At 34.6% G+C, this 24,693-nt stretch overlaps 1 protein-coding gene across 1 annotated transcript in view; it reads right to left on the bottom strand.

The window, feature by feature from the left end:
* Positions 1-19,958, bottom strand: part of LOC127854512 (uncharacterized) — a 40,087-nt gene extending 20,129 nt beyond the window's left edge. Inside the window, exon 1 of the mRNA XM_052389576.1 lies at positions 19,824-19,958. The gene's annotated coding sequence lies outside the window, so the exon portion shown is untranslated. The remainder of the gene's footprint in view (positions 1-19,823) is intronic.
* Positions 19,959-24,693: the final 4,735 nt, after the last annotated feature.

Below are 24,693 nucleotides of genomic sequence, written 5' to 3' on the forward strand. Positions count from 1 at the left end.
TAACGTGATAAAATAATAACAAACTGGATGTCCGACAGCCAAATCACTGTAAGAGCTTTTTGCGGATTCCAGCTGAAAATAGCCATTTTTTAATATTTGAATTACCTCCCTTTTTCAGATCAGTTATTTACATCCAAATTATGAAATTTAAGCTCATCAAAGCCCATTTCCACACTGCACGTTAGTGTAAAAGCTTAAAAAAATACATTTCACAGGTAGGCTGTGTATTTTTTTTTTGTCATTTACCACTTAAGGACATCAATTATTCTTTTTCATTTCTGCAAAAGCATCTTTTTCTAGTATTTTGGACTATTCCTGGCAAAAACACACTGTTTTCACTCAACTGTACTGCAAAAAAGACTGTCTTTCTTCATATCAAACACTTAACCCAAAGTGCACACTTTACTTCTATTTCACAGAGAATTCATGCATTCAGAGTTCTGAGTGAGAGACTCTTTAAATGTCTCTTGGAACCTTTTAGACACCTTTCAAACCTTTTTCCTTTTTATAAACACTCTACTCATGCTGATATACATCTTACTTGCACAGCAGATACCTTTTCCAACATGTCTGGACCTAATTTTTGAGAAAAATAGTTGATTTTTCAGCCCCTGGGGTGCCAATTTCCTTGAATTTTGTCTATTTTGCTCCTTCTCCTACATGAACACAACTGTTTTAGCATACATAAGACACTAAGAACATGAGAAACACTCAAATAACATGAAACAGTAAGAATAACCTGATAAAATAATAACAAACGCGATGTCGGACAGCCATTTCACTGTTAAGAGCTTTTTTCTGATTCCAGCTGAAACAAGATGTGTTTGTGAAACACTTTGTACACCCCCCCTCATATATATGACCTTTGAACTTGACCTTTGACATTGACGGATGACCTTGACCTTTCACCACTCAAAATGTGCAGCTCCATGAGGTACACATGCATGCCAGATATCAAGTTGCTATCTTCAATATTGCCAAATTTGACCTTTGACCTTGACCTTTAACCTTGAAGGATGACTTTGACCTTGACCTTTCACCACTCAAAATGTGCAGCTCCATGAGATACACATGCTTGCCAAATATCAAGTTGCTATCTTTAATATTGCATAAGTTATGGTAAATGTAAAAGTTTGACGCAAACAAACAAACCAACGAACAAACCAACAGACAGGGCAAAAACAATATGTCCCCCAGAATAGACTGGGGAACATAAATAGCCATTTTTCAATATTTGAATCATTTCCCTTATTTAGATCAGTTATTTACATCCAAATTATGAAAACTAAGCTCATCCAAGCCCATTTCTTGACTGGACGTTGGTGTAAAATCTTAAAAAAATACATTTCACAGGCCGGCTGTGTAAAAAAAAATTGTCATTTACCAATTAAGGACACCAATTACTCTTTTTCATAACTGTTAAAGCATCTTTTTCTAGTATTTTAGACAATTCCTAAAAAAACAGACTGTTTTCAATCGACTGTTTTGCAAAAAAGACTGCCTTTCTTCACACCAAACACTTAACCCAAAGTGACACTTTCCTCCTATTACACTGATAATTCATGATTTCAGAGTTCTAAGAGAGACACACTTAAAATGTCTCCTGGAACCTTTTTGAAACCCTGTAAACACTCTGCTCATGCTTATATATATCTTAATTGCACAGCCGATACCTTTCCCAACATGTCTGGACCTAATTTTTGAAGAAAATAGTTGATTTTTCAGCCTGCGGAGTGCCAATGTCCTTGATTTTTGTCTATTTTCCTCCTTTTCTTTCATTAATACAACTGTTTAAGCATACATAAGACACTTAGAACATGAGAAACACTCAAATAACATGTAACGGTAAGAGTAACGTGATAAAATAATAACAAACTGGATGTCCGACAGCCAAATCACTGTAAGAGCTTTTTGCGGATTCCAGCTGAAAATAGCCATTTTTTAATATTTGAATTACCTCCCTTTTTCAGATCAGTTATTTACATCCAAATTATGAAATTTAAGCTCATCAAAGCCCATTTCCACACTGCACGTTAGTGTAAAAGCTTAAAAAAATACATTTCACAGGTAGGCTGTGTATTTTTTTTTTGTCATTTACCACTTAAGGACATCAATTATTCTTTTTCATTTCTGCAAAAGCATCTTTTTCTAGTATTTTGGACTATTCCTGGCAAAAACACACTGTTTTCACTCAACTGTACTGCAAAAAAGACTGTCTTTCTTCATATCAAACACTTAACCCAAAGTGCACACTTTACTTCTATTTCACAGAGAATTCATGCATTCAGAGTTCTGAGTGAGAGACTCTTTAAATGTCTCTTGGAACCTTTTAGACACCTTTCAAACCTTTTTCCTTTTTATAAACACTCTACTCATGCTAATATACATCTTACTTGCACAGCAGATACCTTTTCCAACATGTCTGGACCTAATTTTTGAGAAAAATAGTTGATTTTTCAGCCCCTGGGGTGCCAATTTCCTTGAATTTTGTCTATTTTGCTCCTTCTCCTACATGAATACAACTGTTTTAGCATACATAAGACACTAAGAACATGAGAAACACTCAAATAACATGAAACAGTAAGAATAACCCGATAAAATAATAACAAACGCGATGTCGGACAGCCATTTCACTGTTAGAGCTTTTTTCTGATTCCAGCTGAAACAAGATGTGTTTGTGAAACACTTTGTACACCCCCCCTCATATATATGACCTTTGAACTTGACCTTTGACATTGACGGATGACCTTGACCTTTCACCACTCAAAATGTGCAGCTCCATGAGGTACACATGCATGCCAGATATCAAGTTGCTATCTTCAATATTGCCAAATTTGACCTTTGACCTTGACCTTTAACCTTGAAGGATGACTTTGACCTTGACCTTTCACCACTCAAAATGTGCAGCTCCATGAGATACACATGCTTGCCAAATATCAAGTTGCTATCTTTAATATTGCTTAAGTTATGGTAAATGTAAAAGTTTGACGCAAACAAACAAACCAACGAACAAACCAACAGACAGGGCAAAAACAATATGTCCCCCAGAATAGACTGGGGAACATAAATAGCCATTTTTCAATATTTGAATCATTTCCCTTATTTAGATCAGTTATTTACATCCAAATTATGAAAACTAAGCTCATCCAAGCCCATTTCTTGACTGGACGTTGGTGTAAAATCTTAAAAAAATACATTTCACAGGCCGGCTGTGTAAAAAAAAATTGTCATTTACCAATTAAGGACACCAATTACTCTTTTTCATAACTGTTAAAGCATCTTTTTCTAGTATTTTAGACAATTCCTAAAAAAACAGACTGTTTTCAATCGACTGTTTTGCAAAAAAGACTGCCTTTCTTCACACCAAACACTTAACCCAAAGAGACACTTTCCTCCTATTACACTGATAATTCATGATTTCAGAGTTCTAAGAGAGACACACTTAAAATGTCTCCTGGAACCTTTTTGAAACCCTGTAAACACTCTGCTCATGCTTATATATATCTTAATTGCACAGCCGATACCTTTCCCAACATGTCTGGACCTAATTTTTGAGAAAAATAGTTGATTTTTCAGCCTGCGGAGTGCCAATGTCCTTGATTTTTGTCTATTTTCCTCCTTTTCTTTCATTAATACAACTGTTTAAGCATACATAAGACACTTAGAACATGAGAAACACTCAAATAACATGTAACGGTAAGAGTAACGTGATAAAATAATAACAAACTGGATGTCCGACAGCCAAATCACTGTAAGAGCTTTTTGCGGATTCCAGCTGAAAATAGCCATTTTTTAATATTTGAATTACCTCCCTTTTTCAGATCAGTTATTTACATCCAAATTATGAAATTTAAGCTCATCAAAGCCCATTTCCACACTGCACGTTAGTGTAAAAGCTTAAAAAAATACATTTCACAGGTAGGCTGTGTATTTTTTTTTTGTCATTTACCACTTAAGGACATCAATTATTCTTTTTCATTTCTGCAAAAGCATCTTTTTCTAGTATTTTGGACTATTCCTGGCAAAAACACACTGTTTTCACTCAACTGTACTGCAAAAAAGACTGTCTTTCTTCATATCAAACACTTAACCCAAAGTGCACACTTTACTTCTATTTCACAGAGAATTCATGCATTCAGAGTTCTGAGTGAGAGACTCTTTAAATGTCTCTTGGAACCTTTTAGACACCTTTCAAACCTTTTTCCTTTTTATAAACACTCTACTCATGCTGATATACATCTTACTTGCACAGCAGATACCTTTTCCAACATGTCTGGACCTAATTTTTTAGAAAAATAGTTGATTTTTCAGCCCCTGGGGTGCCAATTTCCTTGAATTTTGTCTATTTTGCTCCTTTTCCTACATGAATACAACTGTTTTAGCATACATAAGACACTAAGAACATGAGAAACACTCAAATAACATGAAACAGTAAGAATAACCTGATAAAATAATAACAAACGCGATGTCGGACAGCCATTTCACTGTTAAGAGCTTTTTTCTGATTCCAGCTGAAACAAGATGTGTTTGTGAAACACTTTGTACACCCCCCCTCATATATATGACCTTTGAACTTGACCTTTGACATTGACGGATGACCTTGACCTTTCACCACTCAAAATGTGCAGCTCCATGAGGTACACATGCATGCCAGATATCAAGTTGCTATCTTCAATATTGCCAAATTTGACCTTTGACCTTGACCTTTAACCTTGAAGGATGACTTTGACCTTGACCTTTCACCACTCAAAATGTGCAGCTCCATGAGATACACATGCTTGCCAAATATCAAGTTGCTATCTTTAATATTGCATAAGTTATGGTAAATGTAAAAGTTTGACGCAAACAAACAAACCAACGAACAAACCAACAGACAGGGCAAAAACAATATGTCCCCCAGAATAGACTGGGGAACATAAATAGCCATTTTTCAATATTTGAATCATTTCCCTTATTTAGATCAGTTATTTACATCCAAATTATGAAAACTAAGCTCATCCAAGCCCATTTCTTGACTGGACGTTGGTGTAAAATCTTAAAAAAATACATTTCACAGGCCGGCTGTGTAAAAAAAATTTGTCATTTACCAATTAAGGACACCAATTACTCTTTTTCATAACTGTTAAAGCATCTTTTTCTAGTATTTTAGACAATTCCTAAAAAAACAGACTGTTTTCAATCGACTGTTTTGCAAAAAAGACTGCCTTTCTTCACACCAAACACTTAACCCAAAGTGACACTTTCCTCCTATTACACTGATAATTCATGATTTCAGAGTTCTAAGAGAGACACACTTAAAATGTCTCCTGGAACCTTTTTGAAACCCTGTAAACACTCTGCTCATGCTTATATATATCTTAATTGCACAGCCGATACCTTTCCCAACATGTCTGGACCTAATTTTTGAGAAAAATAGTTGATTTTTCAGCCTGCGGAGTGCCAATGTCCTTGATTTTTGTCTATTTTCCTCCTTTTCTTTCATTAATACAACTGTTTAAGCATACATAAGACACTTAGAACATGAGAAACACTCAAATAACATGTAACGGTAAGAGTAACGTGATAAAATAATAACAAACTGGATGTCCGACAGCCAAATCACTGTAAGAGCTTTTTGCGGATTCCAGCTGAAAATAGCCATTTTTTAATATTTGAATTACCTCCCTTTTTCAGATCAGTTATTTACATCCAAATTATGAAATTTAAGCTCATCAAAGCCCATTTCCACACTGCACGTTAGTGTAAAAGCTTAAAAAAATACATTTCACAGGTAGGCTGTGTATTTTTTTTTTGTCATTTACCACTTAAGGACATCAATTATTCTTTTTCATTTCTGCAAAAGCATCTTTTTCTAGTATTTTGGACTATTCCTGGCAAAAACACACTGTTTTCACTCAACTGTACTGCAAAAAAGACTGTCTTTCTTCATATCAAACACTTAACCCAAAGTGCACACTTTACTTCTATTTCACAGAGAATTCATGCATTCAGAGTTCTGAGTGAGAGACTCTTTAAATGTCTCTTGGAACCTTTTAGACACCTTTCAAACCTTTTTCCTTTTTATAAACACTCTACTCATGCTGATATACATCTTACTTGCACAGCAGATACCTTTTCCAACATGTCTGGACCTAATTTTTGAGAAAAATAGTTGATTTTTCAGCCCCTGGGGTGCCAATTTCCTTGAATTTTGTCTATTTTGCTCCTTCTCCTACATGAACACAACTGTTTTAGCATACATAAGACACTAAGAACATGAGAAACACTCAAATAACATGAAACAGTAAGAATAACCTGATAAAATAATAACAAACGCGATGTCGGACAGCCATTTCACTGTTAAGAGCTTTTTTCTGATTCCAGCTGAAACAAGATGTGTTTGTGAAACACTTTGTACACCCCCCCTCATATATATGACCTTTGAACTTGACCTTTGACATTGACGGATGACCTTGACCTTTCACCACTCAAAATGTGCAGCTCCATGAGGTACACATGCATGCCAGATATCAAGTTGCTATCTTCAATATTGCCAAATTTGACCTTTGACCTTGACCTTTAACCTTGAAGGATGACTTTGACCTTGACCTTTCACCACTCAAAATGTGCAGCTCCATGAGATACACATGCTTGCCAAATATCAAGTTGCTATCTTTAATATTGCATAAGTTATGGTAAATGTAAAAGTTTGACGCAAACAAACAAACCAACGAACAAACCAACAGACAGGGCAAAAACAATATGTCCCCCAGAATAGACTGGGGAACATAAATAGCCATTTTTCAATATTTGAATCATTTCCCTTATTTAGATCAGTTATTTACATCCAAATTATGAAAACTAAGCTCATCCAAGCCCATTTCTTGACTGGACGTTGGTGTAAAATCTTAAAAAAATACATTTCACAGGCCGGCTGTGTAAAAAAAAATTGTCATTTACCAATTAAGGACACCAATTACTCTTTTTCATAACTGTTAAAGCATCTTTTTCTAGTATTTTAGACAATTCCTAAAAAAACAGACTGTTTTCAATCGACTGTTTTGCAAAAAAGACTGCCTTTCTTCACACCAAACACTTAACCCAAAGTGACACTTTCCTCCTATTACACTGATAATTCATGATTTCAGAGTTCTAAGAGAGACACACTTAAAATGTCTCCTGGAACCTTTTTGAAACCCTGTAAACACTCTGCTCATGCTTATATATATCTTAATTGCACAGCCGATACCTTTCCCAACATGTCTGGACCTAATTTTTGAAGAAAATAGTTGATTTTTCAGCCTGCGGAGTGCCAATGTCCTTGATTTTTGTCTATTTTCCTCCTTTTCTTTCATTAATACAACTGTTTAAGCATACATAAGACACTTAGAACATGAGAAACACTCAAATAACATGTAACGGTAAGAGTAACGTGATAAAATAATAACAAACTGGATGTCCGACAGCCAAATCACTGTAAGAGCTTTTTGCGGATTCCAGCTGAAAATAGCCATTTTTTAATATTTGAATTACCTCCCTTTTTCAGATCAGTTATTTACATCCAAATTATGAAATTTAAGCTCATCAAAGCCCATTTCCACACTGCACGTTAGTGTAAAAGCTTAAAAAAATACATTTCACAGGTAGGCTGTGTATTTTTTTTTTGTCATTTACCACTTAAGGACATCAATTATTCTTTTTCATTTCTGCAAAAGCATCTTTTTCTAGTATTTTGGACTATTCCTGGCAAAAACACACTGTTTTCACTCAACTGTACTGCAAAAAAGACTGTCTTTCTTCATATCAAACACTTAACCCAAAGTGCACACTTTACTTCTATTTCACAGAGAATTCATGCATTCAGAGTTCTGAGTGAGAGACTCTTTAAATGTCTCTTGGAACCTTTTAGACACCTTTCAAACCTTTTTCCTTTTTATAAACACTCTACTCATGCTAATATACATCTTACTTGCACAGCAGATACCTTTTCCAACATGTCTGGACCTAATTTTTGAGAAAAATAGTTGATTTTTCAGCCCCTGGGGTGCCAATTTACTTGAATTTTGTCTATTTTGCTCCTTCTCCTACATGAATACAACTGTTTTAGCATACATAAGACACTAAGAACACGAGAAACACTCAAATAACATGAAACAGTAAGAATAACCTGATAAAATAATAACAAACGCGATGTCGGACAGCCATTTCACTGTTAAGAGCTTTTTTCTGATTCCAGCTGAAACAAGATGTGTTTGTGAAACACTTTGTACACCCCCCCTCATATATATGACCTTTGAACTTGACCTTTGACATTGACGGATGACCTTGACCTTTCACCACTCAAAATGTGCAGCTCCATGAGGTACACATGCATGCCAGATATCAAGTTGCTATCTTCAATATTGCCAAATTTGACCTTTGACCTTGACCTTTAACCTTGAAGGATGACTTTGACCTTGACCTTTCACCACTCAAAATGTGCAGCTCTATGAGATACACATGCTTGCCAAATATCAAGTTGCTATCTTTAATATTGCATAAGTTATGGTAAATGTAAAAGTTTGACGCAAACAAACAAACCAACGAACAAACCAACAGACAGGGCAAAAACAATATGTCCCCCAGAATAGACTGGGGAACATAAATAGCAAATTTTTCAATATTTGAATCATTTCCCTTATTTAGATCAGTTATTTACATCCAAATTATGAAAACTAAGCTCATCCAAGCCCATTTCTTGACTGGACGTTGGTGTAAAATCTTAAAAAAATACATTTCACAGGCCGGCTGTGTAAAAAAAATTTGTCATTTACCAATTAAGGACACCAATTACTCTTTTTCATAACTGTTAAAGCATCTTTTTCTAGTATTTTAGACAATTCCTAAAAAAACAGACTGTTTTCAATCGACTGTTTTGCAAAAAAGACTGCCTTTCTTCACACCAAACACTTAACCCAAAGTGACACTTTCCTCCTATTACACTGATAATTCATGATTTCAGAGTTCTAAGAGAGACACACTTAAAATGTCTCCTGGAACCTTTTTGAAACCCTGTAAACACTCTGCTCATGCTTATATATATCTTAATTGCACAGCCGATACCTTTCCCAACATGTCTGGACCTAATTTTTGAGAAAAATAGTTGATTTTTCAGCCTGCGGAGTGCCAATGTCCTTGATTTTTGTCTATTTTCCTCCTTTTCTTTCATTAATACAACTGTTTAAGCATACATAAGACACTTAGAACATGAGAAACACTCAAATAACATGTAACGGTAAGAGTAACGTGATAAAATAATAACAAACTGGATGTCCGACAGCCAAATCACTGTAAGAGCTTTTTGCGGATTCCAGCTGAAAATAGCCATTTTTTAATATTTGAATTACCTCCCTTTTTCAGATCAGTTATTTACATCCAAATTATGAAATTTAAGCTCATCAAAGCCCATTTCCACACTGCACGTTAGTGTAAAAGCTTAAAAAAATACATTTCACAGGTAGGCTGTGTATTTTTTTTTTGTCATTTACCACTTAAGGTAGCAGACCACAGTAGACACACACGGAGCCGCGGACGCCTTCTTGATCTGCACCACGCTCAATTCAGAAAACCACGAACCTGCAATCATAAAAACACATTCACTGCACACAAGTAGTCTGAAACTTACATTTAAGATAAAAAAATAGCATATGGAACCTGTACAGGTGATACTAATGACAATTTGAAAAATGAAAGAATGACAAGGCCGCAAAAAGGGGCTTCAAAATCAACTTTTTACCATGTACGAAAGTGGCTGGGGACGAATGAAACGTAATGATAGCCTTCTTTTGGAGTGATATTTTTACACGCAAAACATAGCACAACCCATCAAACCATGAATAAATACCAGGTATCCAGGTGGTTTTCGCGCAATAATTCACAGCGTGACCCTACTAGCGATTCCAGCTTAAAAAGAACCCAAAATACAATATGCCTACCGCTGTTGCCCCTCCTGAGTAACAAAGAACACAACAACAACAAGAGGTCATGACCCCACAGTTTCGCATTTGAAAATGGTCATATTCTTAGGATTTAATGCAATTTGGGGGTACAATAAGACCTATTACCCTCAAATTTGACATTGAAACCAACCCTTTCCCAATATTTCACTTTTTGACCGGGGCAAATTCGCATATTTCTGCTTCCTACCGTGTACTGCTACCTACAGGCTAGGTACAGACAATTAAAATTTGTTTTGTCTGTATCGGGATCGTACATAACGGTGTCGATTGACTCGCAAAATATTACATGTAATGACATTTTTTTCACCGGTTCAAAGCAAAGATCTTCAAAGATGTATAAATTCAACCGTTTAAAGGGGCCTTTTCACAGATTTTGGCATGTTTTGAAGTTTGTCATGAAATGCTTTATATTGATAAATTTTAACATTGGATATAAAAAGCTCCAGTGAAAAAAAAAAGATAAAAAGGTAACCCTTAGCAGGGCTCGAACCACTGACCCCTGGAGTCATGGAGTAAAAAGCCTCCAACATAAACCACTCGGCCATCCTTCCGGATACAATGATAGGTGTATTTTATATTTGATATAACCAATCCTTGTAGTTTCACAAAATATAACGACAACAACAGAACTCTCCAAATTATTAATTCGTTTCGCGTTGCAATGCTTTATAATTTTCGTTTAATTTTCGGGTTTTTAAATCGTCAAAAGATGCATAAAATGGCTATTTTAGAGCATGGTAAATGTTCTGTATTACCGTTTCCTCACAAATATCATAACTAAAACGAAAATTTGCAAATCTGAAACAGCTTATTTTAATTGTGTCAATTTACCAAAACGTGAAAAGGCCCGTTAAAGTGTAAGAAGCGCCCAATTTAGCAATCATTTATGTAGGTAATAATGTCTTTGCGCTAAAATGAAAAGCTTTTTTCCAACACATTTTATTACAAGACTGGAAAGAGAAACATATATAAACACACGTGCAGCACATATAAAGGCATACTTTATCTATATATCGTAGGATTACCGTAAGTCGACCATGACCTAATTTCGACCACTTTGTTTACATTAAGAACGCGGCCATTTGGATGACGTCACACGCAAGCGCTCCGAGTATTTCGATGAAGTGACATAACTACGCTTATAAACAAAAACAAATAAAAACAAAATGAGGAAAAAACAGGTAAAATTGCATTTCAAAATAAAAATTTAACTAAATTTACACAAATTTAATTATATCCCATACATTTTATTGGTCCTTTTTATTAAATTCCCACAAAAATGTGTCCCGTAATCGTTCATAGTTCATAGACGACACATAGTTACTGGCAATGTTTATTACTCTTAAATTACCGGTGTGTAGCCTATCATTTGATATCTCGTCATGCGCGAATTGCCAAGATGACGAGATTTGCATTAACTACCATTTTCTCGTGTCACGCATGGGACAAGTCGGTCCCTCTCTATTATATCGGTTTCTCTGCATAATATAGGATAAAATATTCAACAACACCATGTATCAGTTTCTAGTCCAATTTAATGTCTAACATACTTAATATTTTCGGTTATACAAATACAGTCTGATAGCTATATGATCGTATCTTTCTCGATCCGTACACCTCCAAGTCTAAACGCTAACTGTCTTGTTTCCCTCTAACATCTGACCCGTGAAACTCAGTTATGAATCCCATTGGTCAGTGTTCTATACGTGCTTGTTTCTGGTTGGATGGATTACTTAAGATACTGAATCAATGAAGCCCTGGGAACGGGATAAACAAACCACCCAAATATTAACAAGCTTTATCCAACCTTTTGATGAGAGATTTAACTGAATAAACACTTTTGCCTGACCAATACAAACATACCCGGCCTTGTGTCAACTATACTATTCTTTAATCTCTCCCTCATCGATAAGCTTATTTGAACATATGTGCACTTTGTGACCGTCATGTTTACTGGCCCTTTTGATAAAATTTTCAATATTTCTTACATGAGGTAAACCCACATATTCTACCTACAATTTCTAACCATAATGTGACAAATTGAAATGTAAAGCAGACGATCTTAACATAACACTTTCATTGACAGCGCTTCATATCGGAAAATAGTAGTAGTAAATCGTAGTAAATTTAAGGCAAAGCTTTTTTTTTTTAATTGGTTTTCAGACCTCTTCTTAATGGTGATTTTTTTTACTTGTTTTCTCTTCAGGCTTATCTCAAACGACTTTTGTAAAATGGGCACAGTGTGACAATAGAGCCTGCAACCACTGGGTACACCTGTCATTTTGTACAGAAATTAAAGTCATCAGAAGAGGTGCAACATTTATGTGCCCATGCTGTGCTAAAGAAGAGTGAAAATTGTTCTTAAGAAAAGTGAAAGAAACATGTTCAATTGTATTTATAAAATATTGAAAACATATTTAATATATATTTACTGTTTTAGTTCTTGTTAAAATTGTTCACAGAAGCGAAGTTTTAAGTTAAGTTGGCCTAATCCATTACCACTAGAGTGCTGTCCCTTTCCCGGATGTGACGTATCGACTTAAGGTAAACAACGCGCGGAGTAAATGTTCTTGGAAGGGATTTGATCAAGCTATGCTGGTTCCAGTCAAATCTCTGCATGGAGGTTATGAATGGTTGCGAATGCACGATTTGAATGTCAATCGCATATTGTGATTGTGTGCATCGTCCATAATAGAACGATATGTGACAATGCATATATATAAACCAATAAAAAAAAACTTTAAAAAAATAAAATGACCGTTACTTTAATTTATTTATTTCATGAAATCCGTGTAAGGTTCACTAATTATTCACTCGGTTCTATTGGACATATTACATAATCATTGCCAATCACTAGAATTTACCGATTCTGTTTGCTTAAATGAAACATTTAAAGGGGCCTTTTCACAGATTTTGGCATTTTTTAACTTATTCATTAAATGCTTTATATTGATAATTGTAAACATTGGATCGTAAAAGCTCCAGTAAAAAATCAAGAATAAAATTAAAAAAAGGAAAAGAACATTGCCCGGAGCAGGATTCGAACCAGTGACCCCTGGAGTCCTGCCAGAGTCCTGAAGTAAAAACGCATTAGCCTACTGAGCTATTGCGCCGAGTACACATACTTGATGTATTTTATACCTTATATAAGCAATCTTCGTAGTTTCACAAAATTTAACGACAAAAACAGAACTCTCCAAATTATTCAATCGTTTCGCGTTGCAACGCTTTATAATTTTTAGGTTTTAAAATCGTCAAAAGATGCATATAATGGCTATATTAGACCATGGTAAATGTTCAGTATTACTGTTTCCTCACAAATATCATAACTAAAACGAAAATTTGCGAATCTGAAACAACTTTTTTCAATTTTGTCAATTTACCAAAGCGTGAAAAGATCCCTTTAAAACGTGTTTTTCTTCTTTAAATATACTTTATACTCGGATAATATTACAGTGCCTTTAGATGAGTAAGTGTGCAATACATCGCGAAATACCGAAACATGTTATTCCCAAAATTCTGTGAAGTGTCTTAATAAAAGTGTGTACGACTTTTGAACTTAGTCCGGTGATGATTTGAACATTAACTGTGATTGCATAGAACACATAAACAGTAAATGATTGCGTCGTTATTTCATTATAAGTATTCCTTTGAATTGTCTTATTTTCACCACATAAAACACATTTCATAATAAGAAACTTATTTACAAATTGGCAAAATGACAATATTCAAACAAATTGTTAATTTTCTAATTTGGCTAAATGATTATTACAATGCTAGTTTATATTTTTCGAATGTTTCCTGTATTGTTTTATAGGGGCCTTTTCACGTTATGGTAAATTGAAAAAATTAACAAAAATCTTTCAGATTTGCAAATGTTCGTTGTAGTTATGATATTTGTGAGAAAACAATTTTGCCATGCTCTAAAATATCTATTATATGCATATTTTGACGATTTGAAAACCTGGAAATTATAAAGCGTTGCAAAGCGAAATGAATAATTTGGAGAGTTCTGTTGTTGTCGTTATATTTTGTGAAACTACGAGGATTGCTTATATAAAGCATAAAATAAATCACTCATTGAATGAGCACGGATGGTCGAGTGGTCTAAGCGGTAGACTTTGATCGACTCCAGTGGTCAGTGGTTCGAGCCCAGTTGGGGGTTACTTTTTTTTTACTTTCTTTAATTTTATTCTTGTTTTTTTTTACTGGATGTTTTTAGATCCAACGTTTATATTTATCAATATCAAGAATTTAATGCCAAACTTCAATACATGCCAAAATCTGTGAAACGGTCCCTTTATATATTGAGTACGCAAAATAATGCCCACAGATATTGCTTCTCTTGTTAGTTGTATTTTTGTTAATTTTTCGTGTTGGTTTACGTAGTGATCGAAAATATTTTCGAACATGTCAGTCGTATGCGAACACGCAGCAGATACTCTTTCGTTTTACTGCGTTATCGAAAATGACTTAAAACATTAATTTAAAAGTGTAAACAGGAAAACTTATGCACTATGCCGAAAAATATATAGATCAAACATAACATGAAATCAAACTAGTTCGTACAAATTGTGAAAATCAATAGCAAAAACTCGTACGAAAATTTATATTCACTCATCATAAGTTGTTCAATTATTTACAGTACCGGTTCGTCGTAAACAATTTTGATTTCCATCGTCACTAATAATCTCCATGCAGAGTTGTCGTTCATTGCTCTCACAAACAACCTCTGCCATCACAATAAAATCCTACCAGATTTGGTACGACATTATTATTTTTTGTTTGAGAATCATATTATGCAAAGAAGTGTGATTTTCTTTTATATTTTAAAAATATTGTATAAGTTAATGTTTATGATACAAAAAAAATAATTAAAAATAAGTAAAACTAACAACGGTAAAATTAGTGTACAACTTGGCTAGTCTTATGCCGGTTCCCGTCAAATCTCTGCGCGGAGGTTGCGTCTCTAAAAGTCAATAATAAAATGCATTTAAACACAAATTAACTGTGTGAGTTTTTTGTGCACATTAATAGCTGATAAAAAGGAGTACATCATATTTAAATGCATTGACTCTTCGACAGCTATTGTTGATTAAAAGCAATGTTTCATGTCCTTTCATGATTGATAATCATTAAATAGAAAGTGATTGACAGACTTTCTTGTTAAAAATATGCCACACTTAAGTTAAATTCAAGCATCATTTGCTACAATCGCAATCACAACATCCCACGATCAAATCCTGTATACGATATCAGTGCAATAGGGCACTGTCAAAACATGTACGATATAATCACTAGTAATTATTGGCGTCGCTCTGGAGAGCGGCGACTAGTATATAGTGCATTTTTTTCGCTTATGGGAGGAGAAGTAATTTTACGGATCAATGTATATATTTTCGTTTTAAGAATATCTTGCATAGTGGTGATTTTTGTGTGTAAATAAGTGTAAATAAGTACTGCATTTGTGCCTATTAAATTTATTACAACATGTATTGCCAATAATGCAAAGCTAATTGTTTTAATTAATAACTGATCCACAACTGATCACAGGGGAAAGATCACAGGCACTGGGCAAAACGCGAAACTTTCTGGTTGTGTATAAAAACAAAACCTACCGGGTAATCACAATATATTTATTTTGTGGTTTTTCTAAATTGATTATTTAGTGGAGAATCAATATAGTAAGATATTTGACGACCTATCGCGCAAGCAAGTTTATTGGAAGGCGTAGTGGTACGAAAACGTACAATGTATTAGTTTATTAATAGACATATAATAACGATCGCTATACACATCTTTACCAAATAGCAGTACAAAAATGATGTCAGCCGGAATAGCTCAGTTGGGAGAGCGTTGGACTGAAGTTGTTTACGCAACAATCATCTAAAGGCATCGGTTCAATCCCGGGTTCCGGCAAGAACGGAACAGTTCGGCGGCTGACAATTTGTTTCAGTCAAGTTAATAAATATAATAAAGCTTTATTTTATGTATACATTTAAAAATCCATTGTACATTTTTATTAAAATTAATGGATGCCGCGTGGTGACCACGTTAATTAAAATTTCTTACATCACTTAAATATCTTATAAAAAATACACGTGTTTTTATATTAACAAATAAATGCAAACAACACATCTGTTGTCCATGTATTTTTATGGTTGTCTATCATAGGCTCTAAGTACTATCCCTACCACATATAGTGCGCGAAGCGCGACACGTATTGTTGATTATAACAATGAGTTGCAATAAAGGAAGCAGCCGCTTATCAAGGAGGAGCTGTGTCCCAGCAACCCATTTCCCGAGAGTCAAGCACTCCTCGGAGTTTTTTTTAAAGAACCACATATAGAGCGCGAAGCGCGCCACTCATTACTATCCAGGTGGTATGGGCCCTTTAGCCTTATCCGATCATTACCTCCATAGTTATCTTCCTTAGAAGTTGAGAAATTTTAAAATCGTTGTTCAAAGTCCACAATTTTCATCCAGTTGTTCCCAAACTAGCACAGGTTTTTTATCTTGAATTATCATCCGAAAATCATTTTACTCAATCGGGTCTGGATGATTGACTTTAACATGAGTTGAATTACCTGATACGGGATGGCTTTATGTGTGACTTGCACTCATCTGCGTATCGAGGTTCACATCGAGGCTGGATATGTCATCGTGGTTTCTGTTGTTTTTGTCGCTGAACCAGCCGTCATCACGTCGTTGTTTCTGTTGTTGAATCCATCGTGATATTGTCTCTGGATATGGTGTTGATGCGTACCGCGTTGCTTATCAATTGTGACGTATGTTAAAACCTTTGTGATCGCATTGTTGTTTCTGTTGTTGTTGATTGTACTTTTGTTCTTGGTTCCAGCGTCTTCATTTCTCTTGGGACATTAAGATCTTCTATTGGCCATAATGCTCACGAGGTATTAACTATAGCAGTGTTCTCCTTGATGTCTTAGGCCTCGGAAGTATCATTCCAAATGCGTTATCTACGCACGTCAAACAGTTGAACGGCTGCATCTACTCTATAGTGTTTAACGTCACAAGTATTGTGTCCAGTGTTGCGTCACTTGTTGTCCTTCGAAATCTTCTGGCGTTGGTCTTCTTTTAGCGATAGAACCAGGTATTCACTTTGAGAGTAAACGCCGTGATGTTCCATTCTAATTATGTTGTTTGTTTTTTCTATTCGTTGTGGAAGGCGTTGTCTGGCGAAGTCGCTCTTCTTCGGCGTTGTCTTCAAACCTCGATATTTTTATCTGCGTCGTGGTGATACAAGTATCAGTTGTTCAAAATCATGGCAAACATTTATAAATATCCCCTTAGTTATTGTTAAATATCGTCATGACAACTTACTGTGATATCTTATTCAAAAAAATAAATTCTTCACAACGAAAAAATATTAGTCAATTCCTCAAAACATACTTCGGATAAGTACATGACAGTTTGACATCTGACAAGCCATTTACTTAATATGACTTGTGTACCGCCTTAGGCATAATCATTTTACGCACGTGCGGCCAGTAAATTTTTGACAGGCGCGCGCCACTTTATTGACCTAGAGTAATGGGTAATGATAGACGTACCTGTTCATAAACCTCATCTTTATCACTATAGTTTTGCCGTTGGGCATAGATTTATTGACATGTTTGACCTGTGCACTTGTAAAAATGCGCAAATATGACAAGGCAGACTTTTATATATATGCATTCATAATATAAGAACACGTATCGGTATACTTCAAAATTCAGGTCTTTATTCCTAATCGAACTACTCAAATAATTCTTATGCGACATCGCATCTTCTGTCCATAGCGTAATTTGCTTCGATGGCACAGGGATAAATTCTCTAACTCATGAGGACGCTAAGGTAATCACAACCTCGGGCTCGGTATGTCCGAACGCTGATCAGTCAGCCGTGCTCATAAAATATAATTGTAACCCTTAAACAATTATATTAGAAATTTAATGCGTACATATCGTTATATTTTCACTGCGCTATACGCGTCAGATCGCATTAAATTCTTACTTAAAATTACTCAAGACCTTCAATATTACCGATATCCTACATATATTTGCATCAACACAATGACGTATATACATATTTACATAATATATTTTTTTGTGTGTCTGCCTTATTCATATTCGCAATCAACATTATTTTTCTTATTTCCTATTTTCTTTCTTTTACAATTCGGAAAACTATTTTTAAATTTTCCAATAATTTTATCTATTCGTCCTCTTTAATTTTCTTTATCATTCTAATAAACAAAACCTGCCTTATTTTCTTAATAAAAAAATAAACAAAACTGTCTTAAATAATCTAAATTCCTAAATTCTTAATTCTGCCAATGTAAAATACTAGGTAAATTCTTTGAATATTTTTTATATTTGTTCCTTCTTCGAGTTTTTCTATTATATTAATAAATAAAATCATCCACAAATTTTCTTAATTAAAATAATAAACAAAACTGTTTTGAATACTCATATTTTTCTCGTACATTTTAATTTAATGAAAATTTACAAACATTCTAACAATTTAAAATGTATTGGTATGCAAAAAAAACACCACAAGTCCGTACATAATCCTATATTCTAACAATACCAAAAATATATAAAAATTCTGTAAATACTCTCTGTGTGTACACCTTTAATTTAATGAGTTCCATAACTCATAAAAATAATGTAAAACTCAAATATCTCTTTTTATTCTCAATTCACCGCTATTTATAAAAATGTGCCGATAAATGCGAAATTGGCATGATTTTGATATTTGCAAAATTTGTTCATACATAATTTATTATCATCATTATTATGTTTAACATCTAACTACATAAAATTCTTTAAAACAATTCTTAAAAATTTCGTTGTCATGACGCCTTTTACTTTCATTTTCTACTTTATAAATTTTGAAATTCCCTCTCCAAGTTTGCCATAATTGTTTTATACAACTGACCTGAATTCATGTCGCGTTGTGGTTGTGATGTTTTCATTTTTTCGGCACGTGATCGCACTTGTGATCGTACTTCGGTCGTATCCATGGTACACGGCTCCATAAAATGTACTGTGTAGCGTAATTGTGTATCGTTCGTGGAAAAGACACAGTAACCAACAAAAGTTCATTTCTGTTTTCATCGTGATTTATTTCTGTTGAATATATTCTAGCACAGCACAACGTTTCCAAAATGTTTGTCAAATACAAGATACATGCGAAGCCCGCAATGGGCCCATCCCGCGAAAGCCAGCAATAATGCGACTTGTATGTTCGGCCGTTTAAGTAAGACTCTCTTTCATACAACGCAGATGCCAATTTATACAATAATGGACAAATAAATTGGGTGACAGCTGTCTGGATGATTGACTTTAACATGAGTTGAATTACCTGATACGGGATGGCTTTATGTGTGACTTACATATCGTGTGCATATATATGCCAATAATTAAGCGAGACCACGTTTGTTTAACTGTCACCTGTCATTTAACATGAAAATATACACAAATTAACAGTGCTGCATGTGCTTACAATAGACATAACAAATTAGTGAACCCAGCCATGGGCCATAACTTGGTGCATTTTTTCTCGTCTAATTTGACGATGACATATGATGCCCATTTATGCATTTCTTCATGAAGACAGATATTATGTTTCAGTTACACCGAACAAGGAATATACATGAAATACACCAATTATGCGACACATCTAAAGACTCTTAAGGCGGCAATTTATATTGACTTTCCCCACCCATAGCTTATAATGCATATTTTGAAAAAGAAACTACAACCAAGCAAATGTTTCACTTTTAAAAAGAAGATTACGTGCAGTTTAACATATTGAAATGTCATATAATAAAGAACCAACCTTGCAATTCTGATGTGCTTCGTTTGGAGAAAAAGTTGACTGTGTACAATTTGATCCGTGGAAAAAAATAATCACATGACTGCCGGCTTGATCACGTGCATCACATGAACACTATTATGAGCGCTCTGATTAGTTAGACGCTTTTAAATACCTTCAATTTTATTTTCAGTTTCGTTTTAGTGACTAAAAATACACATTGTCTTTCGCACCATGAAATCCATCGTAACCGTCTTGCAAACAGTTGACTAAATGTATAAGCAAGAGTTTTACGGTTCTTGAGCCCAGCACATCCCCGTTGTGAGATTCATCTACGCATTAAGTACTAAGCAGATACCACTTACACAGCAGCTTTCAAGATATACACCGAACAAAATGGATTTAATTGATTATTAGCAATCGACCATTAGCACTAGCATTCTAAGGAACGTACACTTGTTGCCATTCCATAATGTTTTAAAGCTATAAAGATGCGGGAGGTGTTGTGCCATTTAACCATAATATTAATACATTATGTACGTGAAATATGTTTAAAGGTAATTTTATGAGTTAGTCATGACGGGAAAAGTTCGAGGTCACTTTAAGGGCAAACGTTTTGCCCATAATTTTCGTGTCCTCTACAAGAAAACTTGGTTGAACTATTTAGGTTATTCAATTACTTTAACATTATTGCACAATTTTATGAAAATCCTTTCACAGCCCTTGTCATTTAGAAGATATGCAGTAACGCCGACGCGAGGTCAAGGCCACGTGCGATGTGAAGGTCAAATGCTTAAACTTCAATTTCCTTTAAAAGTTTGTTTGTTTCACTCAATAATTTTATTATTACCAAGCTTCGATGGATTTTCATGAAAGTTGGAATACATGCATGGCCGGATTAAGAGCTAGGCTAGCAAGGCTGCAGCCAGTTTCCCAATCTATTATCTTTCTTTATTACGCCATTTAACGAATCTATCGGGATTGCAGTATAATCTGTGTGATTTCACCAGTTTCCCGATGTTTATCGAATTGTAACCGTTTAGTTCGCTTTGATTAACTATGCTATCTATTTTCTTTCTTTGCTGTATATAACCATTAGTTTCTCTGTTTATTATAAGACTTGCCCGTATGGTCATTACAACATCAGGACACGTTTGACGACATTGAAGAGAAGGCCAAAGCGTTTGTTGCAATAAACGAATATAAGGATGCGATTTAAAAGCGTAAGAAACGGCGGAAACTATTTCGTGACGAGAGTACGACACCAGATGCGAATTCGGAGTTAAGTGCATGTGACCAATTTCGAATCCAAACATTCTACAGTTTTCTTACCTAGTTTTTAATACAATACCTTTTGTGCATTATGTTTGAACTCTGTAATGTATGTTTTAATATTGTACAGATGCACATTGACTACAATTTGATAACTTGCATGTAAATGGTCAAAGGCATTTTGCCGATGTTCTTATAAAAAACTTGAACTATAAAACAACTAGCTTGAAGCAAGTGTTAGAATCAGCTGTAACAATACCATGATCATTTTAGTTCAATTTCTCCAATAAACAAAGTCGAATGCCTGTTGTTTCCGTATTGTCTGCGATGTCCTGTGTGTTCTGTGTTCTGGTGAATGTTCTTTTGTCAGTGTATATTTCCCTAAAGACACTAATAAAAGTTTCTATTCCGCACGTTAAATACTTGTTCGATCTGAAAATACTATTATAAAAAACAGATAACAATGCGATGTGTTGTCTATCATTGTTTGCACTTAAGTCAAAAACTGTTTTTGGCATGTGTGTTGTGATATATTTTGTCTAACAATTACCAAAGAAAACTATAGATTGTAGTTTATAGATTGAACCACTTCTGTAGACAACAGGACCCAACCCAAACTCTATATGAGCAATATCGGACCATAAGTCCAGAATTATGTCTCTTTGAATTAAAAAATAAAAGTGAAAACTGCTTGGTTAGATGATTATGTCAACATTTTTCATTCATCAGATTCTTTCCAAACTTACAGTGTCTTCATATCAATGAACATTTTTACCTCATTTAAAATGAGAAACATCGGGACAATAAGTCCAGAATTTTTTTCTTTTAAATTTGACAAAATAAACAATTTCCACTTGTTTAAAAGATTTCACAACTTTCGTCTGAATCTTTCCAAACTTGTTAAGTGTTTTATATCAATATTACTCGAACCCTATTGAAAATGATGAAAATCGGAGCAATAAATCTATTATGATCTTTTACTGAATTTCAAACTATTGTGAAATGCAGCTTCTTTATGCAATTTACTGTTTTCATTCTTTTTTTTCTTCAAACTTTTACATATCAATGAGTACTCAACCCCCATAGTAAATGAGCAACGTAAGAATAAGTTCAGAATTATCTCCCCTTGAAGTTGAGAAAAAATATGAAATTACGCTTACAAGATGAAGCAGATTTTTTGAAACCTACACAGTTCTGTTCCATTAATGAAAACTGCACACGGATGCCAGTTAAAAAAGGAAACCAATGTAAATAAAATGAACCATGAAATATTTGGGGGTTACAACATAGATAATGGTTATTTGTGGGTAATAACACAACATCATAAATAATGGTTATTTGGGGGTTATAATACAAAATTATAGATAATGGTTATACCAGTATCTTTTTCTATTTTGTTTAAAAATAATCGGCCAATATATTAATATTTACAGAAGAAAAACAATCGTTCCATGTAACTTCATTGAGTGCCTTTTACACTGAAATTCCCGACGCCCTTTGATGCTTTGTATCAATACTTATCTTGTCGTTCACTATCAAATCAGTGGAAAAGATTAATGTATTTTCGTGTTGGGAAATTAGCAACTGTCACTCGCGAATCGAGATGACAAACCAAACACAACTGATCAAGGAAATAAACGAGAGCGCCGATGGCGTTAAAAGCATAGGTGCAAGATACAGGGAAGAATGGCGTCACGTGGTATAATGTAGTTCGATATCGCCATCCGCGAATTTCTCAAATCAATAATTTCAAACAATTACCGACTATTTAAATAGATAATCTTTCCATTTACATCAGTGTTTGAAACGCTTATGAACAATAATTACCCAAGCCTTTCAAAATTTAAGCACGGGCAGATCTGTATCGAACTATTCTTTTCACAAATGAAAATAGACGCTACCATATTCGTCTGCGTCAAGAATTTGTCGTAAAACTTGTGGTAAGCGTTAGATGCAGACGTGCACAACAGATTGAGTTATGAATACAGATTTCTGAATGCAGATTTTTATAGAAACTCCTCACAGCAGTTACTTCCCTTGCTTCGCCCGGTCAGTTACTTCTAGTATAAGGGAGGCCACTGCGTAGGAGATTGAGATTAATAGTGCAGATAGAATTGTTTTACGAACGAAATTTGTTTTAGGTTATAAGAAGATTTTTTAACATAAAACGGTCTTAGAAAAATTCACTAAAAACGGTGTCAGCAATATTCTTGGAAGAAAACGTTAGAAAAACGTTTCCAAAAAAAATTGTAAGAATGACCATATAATAAATTAAATAGATATTTCGTCTGATTTTTGATCAGGTAAGGCTTCATAAAGGGCTACCGACCGATATGGATTTTCGAAATGTGGTATATACCATAAGCATAGGTGCGTAAACGCACCTATGCTAAAAACGATGATGGCTTTAAGGTGGTACGTTGCAGCAACATCGATTTGCAGCATGTTATGGTCTATCATTCAAATGTCGAAGTCGTCGCAACTCCATGTATTTAAATATTTCATTAATGAACTAATATCTGTGTAATGTATTTTTAGTTTAAACCTATTTATTTTAGCTCGATTGCATCGAAAGCCTAAGGCTTATATAAACGCTCTCGAGTCCGTTTCCTGGGCCTAGAACAAGTACTTGGTGTCTAATGTATAATGTATTGGAATTGTATCTAGAAAAGAAACTATTAATTAGCTGTTTAATGAAGGTCCGAACTTGGAAAATTGATTCTATATTTGGTGAAAACAAGTGTTATATAAGCAAATTATACTGGCAGATATCGGACTTCCAACTCAATTATTTACATTCATTTGATGGTTTTCTATTATTTAATTTTTTAGACACAATATCATCATTAGGCGTTCATGGCACTGGTCTGTGTACATTAATTTATTAAAATACCGTTGCAGTGAATTATTAAGTTCCGTACTGAGATTCCTTTTAATCGATTGAAGTTTATCTAACTAAGAATTACATGGTTTGTCAAAATATCATTAAACTTATTCAAACTTGCACTATATTATAACGATTGCAAATTTAAGAAACCATAAATCAAACGTATTATAAATGATAATTGGGTTAACGATTGTTTAATCGAATGGATTGTGATTTTTGAGTGATTTAGATTTTCTCCAATCTATGTTTTCATGGAATTGGCGTATTAAAAGACTGTACCAGTTTACGATATTTTGAAGTCAACGCGCTTAAATATTAGCTCCGCAGAGAAAACTGTATACATGTATTCGGATTGGTTCAGAGTACCACATTACACCTATATGAGAGATCGACATGCACAGTAATGTGTATAGCCTGTCCAGTTAGCGCAGTGGTTGGTACACGCGCTCCTTACATAGGCGAACGGATTCATTTCCCGTTCCCGGCGCATGTGAGGAGTTTGGTAGGTGGTCACAATACCGGATAGGTGGGTTTCCTCCGTGCATCTCCTCAACACACAGCATACGACCACACCAAAATTTAACACCTTTCGATAAAAATATAAATTTGGAAAGTGCACATATAATTCAAATTTCGCCTCAATTTTCATGGGTCTAGTGAAAAAAGATAGGTAGGACTGCTGGAAAACACCCCGGGTATTCACATAATGCGTCTCAGGTCTGGAAGGACCTAATA

The sequence above is a fragment of the Dreissena polymorpha genome, chromosome 13, assembly GCF_020536995.1.
Source record: "Dreissena polymorpha isolate Duluth1 chromosome 13, UMN_Dpol_1.0, whole genome shotgun sequence".
Lineage (NCBI taxonomy): Eukaryota > Metazoa > Mollusca > Bivalvia > Myida > Dreissenidae > Dreissena > Dreissena polymorpha.